The sequence below is a fragment of the Meleagris gallopavo genome, chromosome 1 (assembly GCF_905368555.1).
Source record: "Meleagris gallopavo chromosome 1, MGAL_WU_HG_1.1, whole genome shotgun sequence".
NCBI lineage: Eukaryota > Metazoa > Chordata > Aves > Galliformes > Phasianidae > Meleagris > Meleagris gallopavo.
The window spans coordinates 132,662,101-132,676,712 of NC_139404.1; positions in this window are offsets into that span (position 1 = coordinate 132,662,101).

The following is a 14,612-nucleotide window of genomic DNA, read 5'->3' on the forward strand; positions in this document are numbered from 1 at the left end:
AACTGCATAAATGGTCTGCAGCTGGCTGTTATGAATTAAGGGAGTTTAATCAAAGTATTTCTAATGTACAGCATAATGATAATACATGGGGGAAGTACTATTTAAGAGATAATGATGGCTTCAGAAGATCACTGTTGTAATGTTTAGTGCATATGCCTTCAGCATTGAATTTGTTGTTGTTCTGAATATGCTTAATGGATCAGTGAAAAGCTGCCTAATGTGGGATTGTTTGATGGGGCTGACAGAGCTGGAATTAGCCCATTGCTGTTTACTGCATACAGCCATTAAGATTAATTGCTGCCAGATAATTTTGACTGTTTTTATCTTCGGGAAAAAGTGTCACTAATGGGTTTATAAATTGGTTCACTATTACTAATAGTAAGGCCAGTGTAACAGGAGAGGATGTCAGCAGCTAATTCTAAAGATAAAGGTAAAAAGTATGAAGTACTATATGACTTGCTAGTTTTAAGGGATAATGTTATCTAATAACAGACAGACTGATATATGATGCTCATTAATGCTATTTCCCGGGCTTTGGGTTGAACCTAATAGATGCTAATAAAGTCTTATTTGATGTACCATTAAAAAGCTCAATCTGTTTTCTGCATTAATGCGCAATGTTGTTTATCACATTTTCAGTGACTAAAACCCAAACCTTCAATCTGTTACATAACTAAACTGTATCAAGCTAGTTATACCTATTTTTGCCTTTGTTTAGAGACACGGAAAATCCTGTATGCACTGTATGCAATTTGCATCACTCAGCATCCAGTCAGCAAGGACAATACTTCAGATTTTTCATAAGGTGTCTTCTTTTGCATATTTCATCATTGGTAAATTCTGCAAAGCACTTCATCTAAGAAATAAATTAATTGGTTTGCAAGTGTTAAAAAATAGTGGTGTGATATGGGCAAAAGATTGTCCAAGGAGGACAAACCCACATCAGAGGTTAATAGTCTGGTACACCACATATACATGCATGTGTAGTGCCTCTAATTTGCTGTGTATTAAAATGAAAGTCCTTTGTGCACTGAGTCTCAAATATATCCCTTATATCTAAGGGCACTGAAAGGGAGTGGGAAGAACATCCACAAAACAGATAGAAACACAGACAAGGAATGCTTAATGAAGAGGGAAAACCAATAACTCATGAGTAGTGAAGTTGTTCTTTTCTCAAGTAGAGATAGTGTAAATTATGAAGTTATTCCCTTCTTGAGTCAAAAGAGCATTTGTATTTTTCATTACCAATTTTTATACTGCGCTGAGAACATCTTCAATGTTTTTGAAGGGCTGTGAATAGTAAAACAGCTCTCATCTAAAAAAGGTGATCTCCAGCAACAGCAGGAAAAGCTTTACGCACTATTTTTCCCTTTCAGAATGCTAACACATGAGGATATTTAAGCAGCAAAAAGGAAAAAATTCTTGGATGCTAGGATCTGTTCTGCTGGATTTGCTCTTCCCACTATAGTATTCCAAGTGGCATTTTATTTATTTGCCATTAAGGTCATGAAGCCGTATTCCCATGCAGCATTCTCACCTTTTGCTATGCTATCTGCCTACCTATTATATGTAGGGGAGTGGTTGCAGTTTGAACATTGTTCCCTCTATTTATGTCCAAGCATTGCACAGTGCTGCCTGGACACATCTGTTAAGTCTTGGAGGTTTTTTATGTTTGGATTCTGATTTCCTTCTCTCAGATATGCCCCACACTGGTTACATTATCCATATCCAATCAATCATTTTCCAATTAAGTCTTTGTCTGAACACAGATATAGCACTGCTTTGACTTAAATCAATTTAGAATCAGTTTCATTAATTCAGTACAAACTCTATGTAGATACATTTGTGTTGGCTTACAAGCAGCTTATTTTGGTTAACTTTTAACTCAATATAAGTTAAACCATGCTCTGTCAGGCTTATATTGATTTAAAAGAGCTGACACAACCAATATCACTGTTTTAGCTACATTGATTTTAAATCCTTTTCTTAGTTAAAGCAATGCAATTTGCACATAGTCCCAAATTTTGCTCCCAAAAAGTGTTGCCAGTGTTTCCAAGCACGGCCCTTTATAGATGCCCATTAGCCTCTCCTTTCTATTGTTAATGATTCTAAATAATGTCTTGAGGCAAGTCTTGATTAGGTTGTTAACCAAGCACTCTGTGGCAGGCAATTTAGGATGATAGTTAACGCACAAATTATTCCAGAATAAGGTATGGTGTTGTTTAAATGCAGAGTGGCTGTACTGGAGCACTTCAGTGTGGAGACATTTGGACAGAACAGGATATCCCTCACCTGCTCAGAAGGGAATGGATCCCCTGTTAGATCTGCCAGCCCAGATGCCTTGAGTACCTTACAGCATCTCAAAGGATGAAAGACAGGTTAGTTTACTTATTTCAATGATACCTCCCTCTCATTCTGAATTAAGAATGCTGGGTTTTTTGTTTTTTTTTTTTTTGGAGTTTTAAGTAATCTGCATACAAAGTAAATGGTCAGAGAGAAAAGGCAAGAAGGAAAAGAGTGAGAAAAGGAGATCTAAGGATGTTTTAGGCAGAACTGAAAAGCAGGCAAGTTAGACAGAGTCCTCTCACACTGGTATCTTATTTCGCTAAGACCTTCTACCTTGCAGATGGACCTACCTTGGGTCATGCCACACATGCAGTGGCATGCTTCCTAATCTGCTGTTTGATACAAAGCTGCTCTGATTATGGATTTGCAGAAACAGCATGTTCATCCTGAACACTCTTTTCCAAGCCAAGCACAGATTTTGGACTGCTTAATCTAAAAGCAGCAGTCGCTAAACTTACCAGATTGATTGTTTTTAACCCAGTATCTGCAAAACTATATCTTGCAGAACACAGGGCCTGATCTTCCATACAGTAAAGCCAATCTAATACAGACGGGGCTTTACTAAGTTTACATAGTAGCACCAGTGCCAAGGAATACAAGGAATACAAGGAATCTGTATTTATTCTGCAGTACAGTGTAAATGCAACTTGATCAGTTTTTCCTGAAAAACTTGATTTTTTTTTTTTCCTGAAAGGGAGGACTATCAAAATTTATGTTCATTCTCAAAACAAGCACCTGAACTTTGTAAACTTCGACCTCACAGCTGCTTATGGCAGTGCGTGAATGGCAGCTGTCTCAATAAAGGAGAGCTTCCATCTTGCAGTCCTGGAGGAATGCTCAGACTCAGCATATCCCAACCAGCCCTCCAAAGATCCCAAAGGAAGGTATCGGTCTTATATATAGAGTTATAAAGTTACTCTAAACACTATTTTTTTTTCCTAACGTATATGTTCTATAATGTATGAACTGAGGACAATGGGCTCTTTCCAAACTTTCACTTTCTCTTCTCTTTCAGTAATTCCACACAGTTGCCTGGAATAAAAACATTCCCAGTAGTTTCTTGAGCAAGAAGCAGTATTACTGCAGGCCACAGCCATATCCACATAGATCTTGGGACACTTTTCCCTGGTCCTTTGCACCGTCCCACATCAGTGACTCTTGCATAATTAAAATTATTAAGAATAGAACTGAACATCAGATCTGCATTGTGGTAGCTATCAGGACCTGATGTACACTATGAGATGCCTTACTCAGGGGAGTAGACTTTATCTGTACCAGTTTAAAGCAGAAACTTCACTAAGGTGCTTTACAGCTGTGCCTTTCAATTTCCATTGACTGGATATTAAGCCCTATGAGACTAAGTTCCTACCTTAGACACTTCATTTAAGTATCTAAATTTAGACACTGAAAAGAGCCTTATAATTTTCTTTCTTTCAGAAAGATTTTTGGTTTGATTGTTTTCTTTCAGGATGAAATTCATCCCTCTGCAACAGCCATGTTCAGGACAGAGAACTCTTCTATTTCTTTTTAAACTCTCATTCAAAGACCCTATTTCAAAGGAGAGCAAACCCCATATTAAGCCTCATGAAGTCCTGTTCAGGTTTAGCCATCCAGCAGGATCTCTGTCTTGGAAAGGGTCTGTGCCTAGAGGGATGCATAGAATTTAGTCTGACCCATTAAGCAGGTACAAATCTGACCACACAGTCCTGTGTCTCACTTCAGCCTAGAAGGTTAGGGAATTTGTCAGGCCCCTGAAAGTTATTAAGTGTTACATTAATTGCATCTTTTCACTTGCCACCTTCTTGAGCTTTTACAGTTCATATTTTTGAACTTTTCTCAGCAGTCCAGACCATTAGGAATGTCTTTTTATTTTTTTCACCCTTAGTAAAAGCAGCGGTTATCAGGTAATAACAGGATTTTTGAAGCTGAGGCATTAAAAATACTGAGAGTGGCAAAATGATTAAATCACAAGTCTTGCCAACATCATAAGATGTCTTTCTGTCCTTTCAAGACTACGTATATCTGTTTGAACCAATTTCTCAAATGAAATTGCATTTTTTTACGTATACACAGACTTACATGGATGAACCCAGGCCATGGATAAATGTTGTGAAAGCGTGGGCTGATAGATCCTGCAGCCATTCTATCTGTCAATGTCAAAAATCCTTTGTCTGATTCATAAAACATTATTTTATCACCACACAAAGATATGTGGGTGCTTTCCAAAACTGTAGAAATGGCAAAACTTTCTCTCCCTAAATTCACACTTGAAAATGATGTGCTGAAATTTTCAAATTGACCTAATTAAGAATGCTGCGGACAAATGGAGAGATTTAACGCAACAAATGAAATAAGTTGGATTTTAAAAAATAAATTCAAGGCATGGCAATATTATCCTGAAATTAAACTCTTTAATATGGAAGATTGTCTCAGCTTCAGACAGTTTTAGGCCAATTCTTCCCAGACTGCAGCTATTACCTCAAAAAATTACATAACTTCCCTTTTTTTCTGAAAATCGCTGGAGCCCGGCTGGTGCTCCATTATTAACATCAGAGCTGTCAGCATCTCGGAGAGGCAAGAGAAGAAAGCAAAGCATTCCTACCAGCAGCAACAAAACCATACTTGCACTTAGAGAAATCTTCCTTCAATCCTCTTTACTCCAAGCAGAGAACTACTTAAAGTACAGTATGCTGAAGGTGGGATTCATTTCACTTTTGCTATCTATGAGTTAGAAGCCTCTGTTAGATGTCTCTAAGTAAAAGTCAGCTTGACTCCCTCTCTAGACAATGAGGAGAGAGAGGCAGCTCCAGAGGGTTATTCATCCCATCTGAAGACAGGTATCAAAGAGAGATAGAAGGAATCACCCTTTGGAGATGCCTATCTCTTTCCAGTGACTACAAAGGGAGTCTGTGTTGTGCAACTTAAACTTGACAGCTGAAGTTATGTGAGAAATCTAATCCCAAGCATAAATAACACAGGTGGAGCTTTACTTGCCTGTACTGAATAGAAAGTTATTAGTGATGTTATTGAAAGTGTTCTGCATTAAAAATTCACATAGTGTTTAGTGCTTATTAGTGAGCATGGATTAATGTAATACAGTGTGTATAACTACACTGCTGTGTCATCAGTATCTCAGACTCAGTAGAAGCTAGGAATGGCAAACTTATGAAGAGATCATGATTCTAGGAGAACTTGGGCGCAGACTAGCTTTGAATGTTCTTGTTTCTCAGTGCTACTTGTTTAAGAACTGTACGACAGTAATGACAACCGTGGACATCTTTTACCATCCAAGCACCTTTTAAGCTGTTCTAGATGATATCCCAACAGCATGTAATATTTGTTGACTTTTCATACTACCAGATATTTACAGGATGTGGAACTACATTATTAAAAAAAACTCTTAAAAACTTAGAACATATTTCTTTCACATGTTGTGTACTAAGTCTTCAGGCCATCAAAATATTATGCATTTTAGTTGTGAATCTGAAGGTAGGCAAAAAAATGTATTCCCCTAGAAAGTGTAGGCAGTAATCTATGTGACACCAACGGCTTTGGCTATGTTAATGGAGAAAAACAAAGTTTAGCTTTTGCTTTTCCAGCTCCTACTAGACAGGACATCAAAAGTAGAAGCATTCAAAATACCTCTGCAGCCTTATTCTTTATCTTTATTAATATCTTCTTGAAGACAAAATTAGATAGACATAATTTTATGATTGGGCTCAAAATTTTAAAGGCTCTTTCAAATCAACCTTGTCACCACCCAGCCTCTGCTGAACTTTGCTATGGGCGTCCATATAGTTAAGGTTTCACATCAAGAATTTTCCTCTGATTTAAATCAAATTGAGTAGAGAACAGAGGTCTTTTTATTTAATTTCAAGAGACTTCTTTGGAAGATCTAAATTCAAGTGTATCTGAGTATTTCATCACTACTTAGATATTCTGTCAGCTCTGTCTTTTAAATCTAGGTATTTTTAGTATTCTTAGTGTAACACATGCATGAGAAAGTACTGTAGCTGTGAAAGTCCAGATTGTGCAATCTACTAACCTAGAAGGTACTGTCACTTTTATGTGCCCTATATTTTATTCATCCATAACTCAAACAAATGCAGATTTTTTTTAGAAATTTATCTTTAGCCCTTGCCTTGCTTTCCACTTCTCAATGTTTGGAATTCGAGAATCAGGTCATCTGGATAAAAGCTACAGTGTTTTCTTGTGTGCTATGCATCCTCAGTAAGCAGCACTACACAAATAAACTGCATTCCTATAGGAAAATTTTCAAAATATTTCAACTGGATGGATTTCATTTAATTGTTCACAAAGATATCAATTTGTTTTTCATGGTATTCTCCACCCTTAGGCAAATAAAACTAAAATCAGAAATTTATATTTAAATCAGCCATCTAGAGAGAATGATTTATAAAGTGCCACTTACTAGGAGAATATTTCAGTCTAAGTTATCTAATGGTTTTCTAAAATTAGATGCTGCTTTCAAAAATCAAAACTGTTGGAGTTATTAACATAGCACCTTTTTAGAGAGATTATAACATACACAAACATCTGGGAAAAATTCTGGAAGAACAAGTTGTGTCAGATTTGAATATGTTTAAAGCAACACATTAAAAGTACTGGCAAGGTTACATTTGTAGGAAGAAGCAAATTGGTTGAAACCCTGACCCCACTGAAATTAATGAGATTTCACCCTTTGTCTTTACTATTCAGATATGTCCCCAGTGACCATGACCATGAGAAAGATTCTTGCACAAGGACATTTGAAATGGTAGGCTCTGTCTCTTGAAACAGTAGGTACATTTGGCATTTTTGTGCTTCAGTATTTCTTGCAGTCAGTGCACAATATGTGTCCCAGCTTGAAGGCTTCTAATAGTTGATAGAAGATAAAAATAAATGTTGCTATTTACAGATCCAAAAACTCTTCAGAGCAGGAGCGAGAATGTTTTGACTATTTCATAAAATAAGTGTGAAAAATGGGCAGTGAATAATTTTGAAAGGGTCAATATTAAATGTGTATTACCACAGATAAATCCCAGCTAGAAATTAGAGCAAACTTGAGTAAGAAATAAATAAAAGGATCAGATCTTCATTCTTCAGATTCAGTCTCTAGTTTCCTGTATTGGAGTGCGGTGTCTTCAATGCTCCTGTCTTTTATAGGAGCATATTCTAGTATCTCCTAAGATTTAGTGATTTTTATGGGACTTTCTTTCAATCACTTGATTTTATGGGGTCAGAAGTCCACAATACATTATAGGATGTCTCGGATCCTTGAAAGCACACTGCATGAGATCTGAAGGCAGCAACTAGCTTTTGCCCAAAAGTAAGAGCCAGATTGCTAGAGAACTTAAAAGTATACCACAAAAAAACAGAGATGGGCAAGATTTGGGGAGATCTGGGGAAAGAGGAGAAAGCTAAGAAAGGAAGAGCTGAAGGAGCTGGTTGGAAGGACACTATGAGAAGTGCTCGGGTCTCACTCTATGAGGCAATGCAGCACTAACTACACTGAGAAAAACCAATTGGGCCATAAAATTTGAAGCTAGTAAAATAAAAACTGTGAAAGAAAAGAAAGAGGTTTGGACCCAGGAAGACAGAAATGGACACGGTGTTAAAAAGGACTTATCAAACTATAGGCTCAAGGACTGGCCTGTCTTTCCCAAAAGCAGCAGCAGCTGCAAGATCAGCTCTGTAGGCCCCACGACCCCCACCAGCCTGCCTGTCTGGTGCTGCAGCAGTTTTCAGCTGCTGTGGCAGAAGCAAAACTCAGTTTTGGTTCCAGCCCTGCAGTGTCCTGACATTGCTGGCTGTCAGAATTACCCGTCATTACTGAACCTCTAACAGATTCAAGAATGATCTGGGGCAGCTACCAGCAAAAAGACTCAATCTTTCACATTAAAAGAAAAAAGTCAATTTTTCTACTGATTAGGAAATGCTCACTGCCTATGGCCTGCAGCTTGGTGGTCCTGGCTTTACCTCATGACCAATTTAAACCATGTAAATAGGATATTGTCTTCAAGGACACAGCTTCTGTCTATAAAGTTAGTCATATTATGAAGTAATCTGCCAAGGACCTTCACTGATTGAAATACTAATGTGCAAAAACCTTTGGTAGCTATGGTACAACTGGGACAAAGCAGTGTGATTTGTTAATAGACAACTTATCACTCTTTTCTTCAAGGATTACTTAAATGCCTCAGTAAAATCTGAGACAAAAAAAAAAATTCATTGATCAAATGCATTTGGACTTTCTGAAAAACTTTCTGAAAGTTTTTTTTGGGAGGAATACTCCCAAGTTGCATACCTCTAATATTGTTTTGTATGTTAGTGTTATGAAAAAGATGTGTCAACACTGAGCTGACCATGGTTAGGAATGGCACAAAGATAGCACAATGTTAAAGAAGTTTATGAATATCTCCAGAAGAGAAGAAAGTGAGGTGAAAGGACAGCATGGTAGCAGGTGAAATTCAATGAATGCAGGCTAAAGTATGTGGAAAGATGAATAATTTGAACTATAGAGAGCTCTGAGTTTAAAGAGCTATGAATTTAAAGAGGAGTATAAGTTAATGAAAGTACCTTCTGAAAGTGAAAAGCAGTGTTTGCTGCTGTGTTGTTTGCTGAAAGAAGTTTGGCATCCCAGAAGGCATCAAAGAAGAAAAGAAAGCAATGATACAGAAATTTCTGTAATGTTGGTATATGACAGTGGCATAGAATTAGTAGGCAAATCATCTTTTCAAGAGATATTCTCTCAAAAAGAAGGAAAAATGTGTAGCAAAAAAATAAAAAGATTCAAAAATGTTTGTGAAAATCATTAAAAGACATGAGATAAGGAGATGAAAAATTACTTTTTCAAGAAAAGGTTATATAGCTAGTGCTTTTGCACATTAACTTCCTCTGATGACAGAACATCACTTTCTGACCAAGTAATTACCAGTGTACCAGTAAAAGATTTTGGAAAGTAGAGGTAAGATCTAAATGTAGACTCAACCCTGGACAAGCCCAGCACAGCAATTCTTATGTCAAACCAACTTGCCATCACCATTAAGTTCATGTTTTGACTGCATGACAATTCCTGTCCCTGCTTGGATCCCCTATCTAAACTCTGACCTCCTGGCTACAAGAAACTTGACAGAGGGGTGAGATCTAAAAGATGCTCCAGCTCTTTATTGGGTTTATAGGGATCAGGGTAGAGGACAGGATACCACTAAATGCTCTAAATCCCCTAAATGTGGGTGCAAAGTTGCACCTTCTCAGGTGGAGAACATGCAATGGAGTGTGACTTCATTACTGAGAAAGTATGTCAAAAGCTTCTGTCAGCTCTGGCACCTTCCTAGAAACCAAAATCCATCAGAAGGAATACAGATTCATAGAAAATCAGATTCCATTAGTTCCAGGGCTCAAGGCACTTGTTTCAAAATTCGCCTCACCATTCTTATAGAAAAATCAGGCACAAGGATACCTCTTCACCAACAGGTAAAATTGCATCTGGTCTGCTCTTGCAGGGAGCTCTTCAGGTGTTTTATAGCAAGGGAGATGATGTTTAGGGACAGAATTTTTTCTCTACTTCAGGATTGGCACTGGACAGGTCTAGAGTTTGAATACTGCAGAATGCTTACTTTTTACTCAGGCCTGTCCTGGCTGCTAGACTTACTGAGGTAATGGACAAATCTGTTACCAAAACAACAAACAATTTAAATGATGTAGACTTCTGAACCCTAATACAGCCATTGTATTGCACATGTGACGAATACAGACAATGCCACATAGAAAACCATGGACAAATGCTAACAACCCCTTTCTGGAGCAGTGTAAAACAGTTGTTGCACTATTTCTGTTCCCACCATCTCCACAATTTCACCATGAAAAAAGCTTTACTGTCCTTTACATTTCTAAATATCTTAATAGATCTGAGCCCCAAAATCATGAGCTTTATTTATTTAAGTTTTAAGCATTGTTGTGCATACATACCCACATAGAAGTATGAATCTGAATATCAGTCCAAAGACCGTGGAGTATGTTGGCCCATTCAGTGCAGTTAAATAAATCCTGGACAAGAATATATCTTTTCATTTTTATTTTACTTTTCTTTTGTCAGTAACAACTAGTAACTTATTTTGTAGTTTAGACTATTAATGTCTTCCTTTTAATACTCATCTGAAGTAAAATTTTTCTTAATTCTGTTCCAGACTCCTTCTTCTTTTAAAGCCTAATTATATCCTTATTATCTGTCCATGCCACCTCCCTTTTCCCCATTCATTGTGCTCAGTTTTTTACCTATCATACCTACTGGCAAATTCTTATCTTCACCAGTCTTTGAAATCACTTACTCCTCACCAACTACTTATCACTTTACCACTTCTTTTACTGCTTTTTGTAAGTCAGGCTGCATCAATATTGATAAAATAAATGATCTTGAGGTCATTCTCTGCACTGAGAAAATCTAGCACAGACTGATACTCATTCACACTCCCTTATCTTCTGAGATAGGCTGGCCAGAGCCAAACCCCCAGAAGTGGCGTCTGTTAATTCCTGAATTCTCCCAAGGAACTGTTTGAAAACCACTAAATGACTCAAGGCAAAACAAAACATATCAGAACCATTCAGACTTTCTGAAATGGACAGCCTGGTTCTGGTACCATCTCTAACACTGTTAAATTTACTACTACAGCCATATTCACCCACAGCAGAAACAATATCTCAGGCAGTAATGTACGTAACAGCTGATTCTTGTGGTTTGCAAGAACTATAATTCTGAACCAGAATCAAGTCTTTTCCCCCCCTATTTAAGCTGAAATCTATTTTCAAAGTTTAGTCGTTGGCTTCTCAGATGCTGATAGCTCTAAAGCTGCCTGAAGCCGATCCAGCTTCTCTGCTGAGCAGGCAGTATGTTATTTTTTGCCATAAAGGAAACAACTTTGAAAGGTAGCTTGTTGACTGTGTAAAGGATGGATGTAGAAGACTTGCATTCAGAGCCAATGCTTTTCCTGCCATCTTCCCCAAAGAGACGTTAAACCTGGAAACCAGCAGTTTCATGGGCAAATTCTAGGCTTAGGCATAATCAAATAGTCTCAGCACAGCAAAATTACTGCACATCAGCCAGGCTGTGGCAACTGTCCACCACAAACATGAGATAACGGGACATACATTAGTCCACAGTGAAAAGGGGGTAACCTATGCCAAATTACTCTGAATATGCCACGGGCTAAGAGCATTTGCACAGGCTGTTATTGAGACTGAGCTGATGCATGGCAACAGTTAACCAGAGTAATTTGATCATGCGTCTGGTCTCAAAGACGAAATAGACTCTAAATTGCTAGTATGGCATATACGAGACATAGCGATGACATTCTGTTGCATTACCATCTGACCTAACAAGAGAATAAAAGATACACTCCCTTCCACCACTATTTTAACACAACATTTTTACCTGTCTGAATTATGAAAACAAAAAAAAAATGCTATATTTAAACCTACAAAGTGCAGTTTATTCCACTTTGATAAGGCATAACTTTTTTTAGCAATTGTAATCTGTAACATTACAGCCTTAGGAGGTAATTTACTAAATAGGACAAAATTAGCCGATTTTTGGACCATTTAAAGGAACATTTCCGTTGAAAGCATATAAAATGTATTAAAGTAATCTCTAAAGTCTTTACCCCTGCTTGAGATTTTAATTTACTCAGAGCTAATAAATTATCCCTTCAGAAGCTATTGAAAATTTTCACTTACATCCTTTTTAAAACTTAATGCATTCAATTGAATCTGAGCAATTTATACACACATACACAGCGCTTGAGGTGGTCACTCCACCAAGGTGAAGGCTGAAAAGAGGTTAGATTAGCACTAACTCCTCTGCCCTTTGGGATTGCCAGGTGCTATTAATGAATGTGAATTCCCTCCGCCCCCAGAGCTCTCCCTCTTTGCACGCACTGGTCTGGCTGTCGGGTAATTACTTTTCCACAACAGCATTTAACAAAATGCCATGTTCAGAACCCGGACCCATTTTCTCTCTGGCTGAAGGATGTGGCTGTAATCAGGGTAGGGAGCTGCAGATCTGGGTCACCCCAGCGCTCGGGTTAGCTGGGACACAAAGGCTTGCTTCATCTCAGGCAGGTCTCCGTGTTACAGTTGCGCACTTATCAGAAATATTTTTTCAGGCTATCAATTATTATATTTGAGCATTGCATCCAGGCTCTGGGGAGCCCTTAGCAAGCTGTAGCAAAAAATCAATCCAGTTTTACAACTTTTACCTTGGCACAGCTCCAACTCTTTATCTACCTCATGCAGTTATTTAAAGATGCGATGGCTTTTTTTTTTTTTTTTTTCATCTGGTGCAGAGACACATTCCCAGGTAGGACTTGCCCTTGTTGTCTGTAGTACCCTTTGTCTGGGTGAGTTTGGGTGGTGTTAAACTGTGATGCTGCTTTGGTGACAATCGGGTACCCTTGTCTGGCTGGGTATGATGTACCCAGGTCTCCTAGGCATTGCATGTTTGGTGGCAGCAGCCTTCTTATTTCAGCAAGCCTATACATGTGTCAGAGCCCGCTCTCCTTCAGATTGCTTTAAAATTGCCAGCAGCTGCAAGTAATGGCAACCGAACATTTCTCCACATGTTTATTTCCAGCTTTATTTTCCCAGTGCAAACCTGACCTGGGAGGTACTGGGCCAGACTTGCCCTCTGCATGTGCGTGCACAAGGCAGCTTGGCCCACCTTCGCTAGGAGAGGTTATGGATCAAAGCAGCAACCTTTCAAATGCAGACAGCTCCGCTCTCTCAAAAGGTGACTGCCTCCCAGATGGTAGGGAAATTTGGATCGCAAAAAACAGTCTTAGATATTACTGCGTCAGTGTAGGCTGCAAAAACAGACAGCAGATGCTGGTCTTCAGTGGAGTTATGAAGGAATAGGCATTAAAGAAGAAAATCTATCTTAGAGCTGTACTTTGAAGGGGTTTAATGTTTATTTTAGAAGCAGACCCAGTTTCTATTTCCCTATTGAACACGCATGCAGAAGCTCACAGAGCCACTAATCAGATTGCATGGGCTTCCATGTTTCTTATTCTCCACTTTTCAGCTGAAAAAAGTGTTTTACCACTTCCCTTTACAGTCATTTTATTAAATTCCCTCACAGCAGTTATCTCAAGGGCTGAGAGGCATCCTTTCATTTATGGCATGCAAGCCGATAAAGAGCAAATGCTGGAAAGCCCAAAAAGTGTGGGTTTGACTTATTTTGCTTGAACAAACCAGCCATGGACCTGATCACAAAAGAGACTCTGAAAGGCCATGGCAGCACTTGTATCCCCATTCTCATGAGGTGTGGATAGCAACTAACTGCTGCTTCCCTGTGTGAGAGAGGAACTGTGAACAAAGTAGCCTGGGGACTGCTGGCTAAGGGGGAATAACCTTTGTTTTACCTGACCTACATCCTGCTCTCAGAAAGGTTTCACCCCTCAGCCCATTGGAGCCAGCATAGGCAGACTTGTGTGTCCAGTAGCAAGAGCTACACAATGCAACATGACCAAATCCCCACCATCTTCATAATGTGGTGTAATTTAGTTTTCTGTCATTTAACAAATTCCCTAAATATATCTCAATTTGTGGAACTGGTGTCATAAGCAAGGTAACTAATGAGGTTTTCCCTCCTCCCAAGTACCTTCCATCTCCAAGTGTGTTTTAATTTGGGCTCAAAAGTGAAGTAGGAGATAGCTTGATCTGTCTTATTGAGAGTGCTCCCAACAAAAGGGCTGATAGTTTTGGTTTTGCTATTTCATTGTTAGAACTCATATCCCTGCATCTGCTTCAAATCAGCATTTACAACATGTCAATGATGTCATGTTGGTACCTTTCATCTATTTAATCTGATAAGTTTTATTTATTTTTTTTTAGCATTACTTAAAGTCTGTAGCATTAGGTATTTGACTGCTAACTGTATTTCAGGTGTGTATGAGACAATTCATCTGCACATATTAAACTTCTGGGTTCTTTTTAGGATAATAATAGATGCTAAAAATATATAAAGTAATGCTATTGAAAACAAATTTTCTGCTTTTTTTCTATTCTTATGGAAAAAAAAATTACAAAACAAGTATAAATTCTAACCTCATTGTAGGCAAAGTAGAACTAGATGGTTGGAGCCATTGTTGCTTACTTGTGAAATCAAACTTTGCAGGGAAAACCAAGAGGGATTTACATTTTGTGACTTATATTTAGAAAAAAATCAAGAAAATCAAAATTTGGGTTCAAGCTTCTGATTTCATTTCCCAGTT